The sequence below is a fragment of the Gadus chalcogrammus genome, chromosome 16 (assembly GCF_026213295.1).
Source record: "Gadus chalcogrammus isolate NIFS_2021 chromosome 16, NIFS_Gcha_1.0, whole genome shotgun sequence".
Taxonomy (NCBI): domain Eukaryota; kingdom Metazoa; phylum Chordata; class Actinopteri; order Gadiformes; family Gadidae; genus Gadus; species Gadus chalcogrammus.
Genome location: NC_079427.1, coordinates 28,076,603 through 28,084,544, shown reverse-complemented (window position 1 = coordinate 28,084,544; position 7,942 = coordinate 28,076,603). Strand labels below are relative to the sequence as shown.

Here is a 7,942-nt window from a genome sequence, read left to right as displayed (position 1 = left end):
CAATTTACATTGTAACAAACGGAATCAAATCGAAATCAAATCAAATTTATTGTCATTTTGTCATCGAGGGTAGGAGCTGAAAGAAGCTGTTCAGTTTGTTTACGTCCACCCCGTCTCTGCTGCTTCCTCCTCCGGGCAGTTGCGGGCACGGTGTCACAGTGTCCGTTAGTATTCTGTGTTTGCGTAGTATGTCCAGATGCCAGCGAATGCCAGTGATGTTACTCGCTCTCAATGTCCTAATGTTTAATATTGTTTCCCTGTCATAAACTACGTTCGTAGGACGTCTCACACTCAAACATTCAATCTCAATCTCACAGATCTCAAGAGGGGCCGCTGCGACTGTACGCGCCGCCAGTTAGACGCCCTGGCAACGAGTTTACTTCCTCGTCTCCTATCCTGTTCCTAATTCCTCCTCTCGATCTTCTTTTCCTCCGTATTGTCTTCTTTATCAGAGTTGTTGGTATGAAATCCAGTTGTTCGGGTGATAAATCAACTGTCTGGCAAGCGAGTTGAAGCTCCAGAAGGTCCGCTCTAGCGTAAGTGCGTCTTGGTGGATTTGGATACGTGGTGACCCCAGCAGAGAATAAACCTCCATAACTTGATGAAGAATGGCTTTTGAATTCCTCCAACGCATTTGACAGTATCCATAAGTCATAAGAATATTGTCACGATTTAAACTCGACAGAAATGTGAAAAAGTAAATTAAATATGTAATAAAGTAGCCTTTCAATGACGAGTCGCTCAAACATAGGAGCGCCCATCTCGTTGCCATGGAAAACCATGTTATACATTGTTACGACCCAGGGTCGTCTGTGTATTTTTCAGTGTTGGATTTCGTCTGTGCTGTGGTTCCTCCCGGCCTGAAGGTGGTGTTACCACCCTTAGGCTCTCTCCCTCTCCAGGTGCTGCTCCTCCCGGCCTGAGGGTGGTGCTACCACCATTGGTGTTTCTCCAGGTGCTGGCTGTTGATTGGTGCAGGGGCTGGAGGAGCTGCTATAAATGGCCGCCGCTGGAGACAATCCTTCTCCTTCTCTTGACCCTGCTCCCAACTGCACCAGGCTTACCATGTGGCATTATATTGTATTGTGTTTTGTTATGTTAAAACTTAAGCAGTCCAGGTAATCGTAGGGGTGAGTAGCTTGTTTTGTTTATCGTTGTTTTCTCTTGTTTATCATGTAGGGAGTCAGTAAGAATCCTGTGAACTTTGCTTTCTTTGGTTTGTCTGTTAGGGAAGTTAGTTTTGGGGTTAGATTGTTTTGTTTGTTGTTTTGGCTATGCTCACCCCGAGACTACAACAATTGAATAAATCAGTTTATGCTGGACTGCAGCCCTGTGTGCCTGGTCGTCCTTGGGAGTGGGAAAAGAGGGGAGCACCATTCGTTATGTCCGGTTCCCCTAGGCCGGTCGTAACAACATGCTTACACATCGTCGTTTTTTTGGCGACGATGATTCCTTCTCCTGTGGCGTGGCATAACTATGGTCTTTCAAACAAATGCGGTGCATGTTCAAATTTGCCGGTAAAACTCGTCTCGCTAAACTAAGCTCTGTTCCACCGTCACGCTGGCTCAGAGTGAAAACGCGTTTGCAATTCCTGTACGACGTAGTGCTTTTTGACCCTCTCGGCAGCTCATAGACCGGAAGAAAATGGAAGCCTCCATGAAGCTTACCCGTCCTATGTAACCATATTGATATTAATATTAATTATTCTTCGCTCAGGAGGATAAGTGAGATTTTTGGCATAGATAATTTTACACCAATGAGGACTTATTTATGAATGAATATGTTGATTTGAGGTAATAAATTACTCAAAATATTACATTGTGTCCCTTTAACAGATCACAATAATTTATTAACAATTTCTGTCCCTTAGCACCTCACCATGGGGCAGGACCGCAACAACCGTTGCCAAAACAACTCCCTGCATTTAACATGCGGAGAGTTACTCAAGGTAAGGACTGATCTCTGAAATATTAGTGAATAGAACGGTCCCATGTGTATTATCAGTCATGATTAACAGATGACTGATTTAATACAATTCTTTCCCCCTCTTGCACACCGCATGCCATCCTCCTCACTATGGGCCAGGAACGGCAGTCCCTCCTCTTCTCCCTCCACCCCCGACATCAACCCTGAACCTGCGGCCAACAGAGGAGCCTTCTTCAAGCCCCGCCATCAGACCAACATGGCGACGGGGAAGAATGAATGAGTCCATTCCCTGCTCTGGTAAGCAATAACTGACAAATACTGGAGGGTCATTCTATGCTACAGATTTTGGAAGAAATTACGACAACTCTCACATATTTTCTTCAAACTTTATCAATAACTAATGTCAGTAGTGTGAGTAATGAGGATAAGCACTGAAACGTGATGTATTTCACACACTACATTTTAGCTATATTTCATGTTTGTCATCAGCGGCTGAAGTCCACATCCTGAACCTGCTGGAGACGATTAAACAGCAACAAGACCAGCTCGTGGCAAAGGTCAACTACCTCAGCAGCAGGATGAACAGCACCGGGGCCAGTCGTTGAGATGCCTGACAATATTAATCTCCCCTTGGAACACCTGGAGGCAGTGGAGGCATTTGAGGTGTTTTTAAAATAACCCTCAAACTACCCAGCTCGACAGAGAGTAGTGAGTCTTCTTAATATGAATGGTCCATGCTGTAATGCTATTAGGTATATTGATTGTCCATGATTATTGCAAGTATTCTATTGAAGCAGCCCTGAACAGGCCTGTCCTGAACCGCCTTTTCCCAGATTGTGTCAGTGAGCGACAGTCTATCTGGTATGACATTGTGTGTAAGGTGGCACATGTCCATGAGAGTGTGAGCCAAGTACATGTTTAGAAAAAAAATAATTCAAGAGAACAGGATTTTTTTCTTCAGAGCAAAAAGTACAAATATAGACGTTTTTGTTTTTCTACATTTCGGGATGCATAAGCTTAGAATTGTTTACCTTGCTGATATTTAAAAATATATATATATATTTGCCTTTTAGATTGCTTCTTTGGCCACAATTGGAGGCCAGGATTTGAAGAGGGTGACTTGGAACATTCTTGGCCGGCTATACACAGACAACGTGTCCCACCAAATCAACTGGAAAGGTGTGAACAACAAAAAGGCCTTCAGCCAGATGTCGGCAAAGAGCTTGCTTTTCAGTAAGTATATAATTCAAAGTAATATTGATTGTCTGGCCAAAAAATGCTTCCTGACCTATTCTTTCACAAAAAAAAATAATAAAGTGCCGAGGCCAAATTATGGCACAATCTTTGGCAAAACAGTGCAATTGTGCCAAGTAGCGCATTTATGGTTTAAATTGTGAGAAATCACAGTAGTCATGTCAAGAGAAACACACCCCAGAAATGGCAACAGGGCCATATCGAATTGGCTGCCTGGTGGTTGCGATATTTACTTAATGCATGTAATGTTAACCAGAGCTGTAGTGTAGACTCAACGCAAGTAAATGAGGTTTACCCACCGCTGACATGTCAGAATTAGAGTTAATCCACAAGAGTCTATCCTCAAGAGTGCAGTGCCACCGACGCGTGTCTTGTGCCGCCCCTTATGGCAAGCCAACCCCGACAGAAAACAACCTCATTCAGTCACGTATCCAGTGGCGGTTCCTTAGAGGAGGCAACGGAGGCAACGCCTCCTCGTGATTTTCGTAAAAAAATAAATTATTATTAAAAAATATTTATTTTTCAAAATTATCTATGTGCAATGTGTGTTTATGACAGAATAATTACATGAAAATGTTGAATATGTTAAAAAACCACAACTGCGAAGTGCCTTTGCAAGCGCGGAGGCTGGCCGATGTTACTCTCAGCATGTTGTTGTTGTGTCCAGGGTTGACCACTGAAGGGAGCGGAGGCAAAGAGGCCAAAACTCACTTTTGCCGCCTTTGTGAATAAAAAATAACCAATCACAATTAAGTTTCACTGTTGCGAGGTAAATCATCTATACCATGTTAAACATAGGAAGGGAGGCCAGCCTCATCTACTCCTTGCAACCAATCACAAATCAGTATTTTTTTAAATAATGTTCTGAGCAAATTCGTTCTTTCTAGTCAGTTGCCGCGGCTAAGAAAGATTACGACTAACAAAGATATCAACATGGAGGAGAATATAATTAAATATCTACAAGAACACAATTTTCGAGGCTACAGTTTGAGCATAAAGAGAATGGAAGAACAACACCGAGACTGAACTTGATCCAGACCACAAAAGCAGGTGGCTCACGAAGCTTCAAGGAGGAGAACTACGCTCGGACGGAATGGCTAGCTGTCTCTGATCGGAAATTATTCTGCTGGCCTTGCATTTTGTTTGATGAATCACACCTAACCCATGGATTAGCATTGGATTTGATGACTTAAAGAAGAACTTTCAAAGAGCCATGGAGAGACATGGCAAGTCAAAGAGCCACATTAATTCCAACTTAAAGTTGAAACTGTTTGGACGTTTGCAGTTTTGATGAAGCCCTCAGCCAGGCAGCTAGCATCGCTACCCAGCGCCACAATGGACTTGTGAGAAGAAATCGGGAGATACTACGTAAAATGATTATTGCAGTGGTATATCTTGGGAAGCAAGAGCAGGCCTTCCGTGGGCACAATGCGCCAGCTGAATAGCCTTAATAAGGGGAATTACGTTGAATTGGTGGAGTCTTACTGTGAGGTAGATCCTGCTAGCTCAACATCTAGAATCAGCCACAGTTTTCAAAGGGACATCAAAAGCCATAAAGAACGACATCATTCATAGCATAGCAATGGTGATTAAGGCAGACATCGATCGCGAAATTAGTGCAGCTCCATTCATCGCCGTGCAAGCTGACGATACAACTGATGTGTCCTGCCAGTGTCAGATCTCTGTCATCCTTAGATAATGTGAATGAGAAAGGGAATGCGTGCAAACAATTCTTAGGATTTGAGGATGTCAGTGCAGAAAGAGATGCCGCGGCTTTAACTGAAGTTGTAACGGGAACATTAAGAAAGTACAATCCGGAGGAGAAATTAATATAATCTACACTGTTGTATGCATATCGTTTACTCTGTCTTGGTTGTTCAGGGATGGCTGTCCCATTAAATGTTAGTTTACTGTTTTGGTTTTCTAACGAAATAAACGAGTCACGCATTCGTGTGCCAAACGTGAGGAATTGTCTCTTTCCATTTAATGCAATTTCCACAATATTTTATTTATGTCATTGGAAGATACGTGTCGTTGACCCTGTAGGCTGCCATGCCATGCATTACATTTAAGCAGCACGCTCGCACCATGAATGAACTTAACTTTATGAAGTTGAACTTTGTCTGCACGTTTAAATAAAAGTTTAGAAGCATTGTACTCTGCTGATACACTGTTAAGTGTCTAGTTTATTTTAGTTATTATCCTCTCTAACGACGCCTCCAAACGACACGTCACGCGAGTATGTTTTTTTTTTAAAAGGCACCCAGTGCAACTTTCGAGGCTTAAAAATAAACATTCAATTTCTAGTCTTTTTTACACATAGTAAGTTTCAATAACTCCATACCATTACATACCGGCATTTAAGCAGCAAAGATGAGACGTCGGTTGTGTGGTGAGAACTGATACAAAATCGATAACAACAACAATGCCGCCATTTTCTTTATTTTTTGTAACCTACAATAAATAAAGCAGGCTTCCAGTCAATGGAAAAATGGCTTCTCCCCACCGGCGATTGTTGTTGTTTACGATTTTCTATCAGTTCTCACCACACAACGACGTCTCATCTTTGCTCCTTGAATGTCGATATGTAATGGTATGGAGTTATTGAAACTTACTACGTGTAAAAAAGACTAGAAATTGAATGTTTATTTTTCATTGAATGTTTACATAAAGTTGCACTGGGTGCCTTTAAGTTGTGTAGAAAAGACATGCATGTGCGGGTGCACTGCGCGCGTTCATGAATGCGCGTTCATGTTTGCCTCCCTGGTGAGCTCGGCCAGGAACCGCTACTGCACGTATCACCTTCATTACGCCGTAAAAAAGCCATAAAATGTAAAAGAGCAGCGTTTTTTACACCGTCATGCGCAAAAAAATGCGACGCTTTTCTTACTTTTTATGAAGTCCTTCAAGAGCGCGTGTAAAAAAACGCTGTTTTCTCCTCTCATTTCTGTTGTTAGTTGTAGCGTCATATAGATATAAATGAGTGAATCCAACCTGAGCCATGTGTCCACCGTGGCCTGATCGATTGAGGCGCTTGCTTTGTAAGCCAGAGGTTAGTCCATCTTTTGTCAGATTCTCACGCTTTTATGATCGCAATGCTTTTTAGTCAGCAAGCCAGACCTCCTGTGTCACAAGTTTAAAATTCGGTGTGGCTATAATGGCTAATAATTTAAATATAATTAACTTATAAAGCGTGGAACAAGACACCGAGAGGATCAGGCTGGCTGACTAAAAAGGAACTGAATTTGGAACTTATAAGACAGGAGGTCTGGCTTGCTGACTAAAAAGCATTTTGATCATAAAAGCGGGACCATTTGACAAAAGCGCAATCCTGAAATAAATGGCTTCGATCTGGCAACCTCTGGCCTACAGTGCAAGCGTCTCTATCGATTGGGCCACGGTGACCACACTCTTTAAATCGGATTCATTGATATATATCTATATGACGCTACAACTAACAACATAAATTAGAGGAGAAATCGTCACAAGAAGATCTGTGCTGAACTGATTTGGTCTGCTTGTCTTGTTCAGCGATTGGGCGCAAACACTTCAAATGCATTGGCTGAGAGAAAAGAAGGGTGGAGATTATTAGCATACTAGAGAGACGCCGTATTTTACGCGCGTTGTGATGTGCACGAACACACGTATTTTACGCGGTTTGATGCTCAAAATTGTGTTTTTTACGGCGTAATGAAGGTTATACGTGACTGAATGAGGTCGTTTTCTGTCGGGGTTGGCTTGCCATATAATAGGACAGTGGCGTGAAGTGTAGCGGGGCGGCGCATCGCCGCCACAGGTGTGGTGGTGTAGGCCTACATAGAAATGTTCTGTTTTGAGGCGCGCCGTTCGGCAGCGGTGTGTTTTGGATTTAGTCTTCTCCAAATAGAATGTAGCCTACAGTATGTCTGTTGGACCCTACAAAATTCAAAACATTACAAAACCACCCCGATTTATCCATGTACAATATATGTGCTCTGATCAGGGAAACATTTAATACAACTGATATTGTTTGAACATTTTGGATGTCCTTTTAATCATGTCACACCTTGCCCTGATCACAAATTCTTAATTTACCCAAATTCTCAAATTCTTAGTTTACCCACCTCTTATTTTGATCCCCACAACCTTCATAACTTTGCAAGTCATGTTTTTTTTAGGCGCATGAGCCATGCACCTCGTAATTTTTTGAATTATTATTTAATCTCCTTACCTATCTCATCTATTGTATTGTGTTAGCCTACTTGGCTTTGAATGCTACATACCATAAACATAAACATATTTGTCTGATTTCAGGTGCTGTGAGGAAAAATGCTATCACAAAGTCTGTCACCGATGCGGAGGTCACCAAGCACACCATCCGGTGGTTTAACCTGGCCATGGATCGGGCGACAAAGAGACGAGGAGGTGTCCGTCCCCCATCTAGTCCCTCACAGCCGTAGTCTTAATTGAAACAGTTGAGAACATAATCAATAAAAAAAAAATTATTGAACATTTGATTCTTGTTGTTAACCAGTTTTTAATTTTCTGATATTTTAGCTGTGCATTGCGCAACATTTCATTGAATTTCATTGAAGATGTAGCCTAATATATATGTGCATTAATGGTGGAATGTAGAGAAACCACACCTGGACCCAGAGTAATGGCCTGATAAGGCACCAAGGACTTATAATTATATATATAACCGGTAACTTTCCATAAATGTAAATGTCCATTTTCCATTGAGAAGTTATTACTTTTGTACAGTAAACTGATGTTTTGAATT

The 7,942-nt window shown here is 42.0% G+C and overlaps 1 long non-coding RNA gene across 1 annotated transcript; it reads left to right on the top strand.

Moving 5' to 3' along the window:
• Positions 1-774: 774 nt before the first annotated feature.
• On the top strand, positions 775-7,664 carry LOC130405461 (uncharacterized). Its single transcript, XR_008904337.1, has 6 exons — positions 775-1,130; positions 1,871-1,948; positions 2,086-2,223; positions 2,416-2,634; positions 3,000-3,159; positions 7,474-7,664. It is a non-coding gene; the product is annotated as an uncharacterized LOC130405461 (long non-coding RNA).
• The last annotated feature ends 278 nt before the right edge of the window (positions 7,665-7,942 follow it).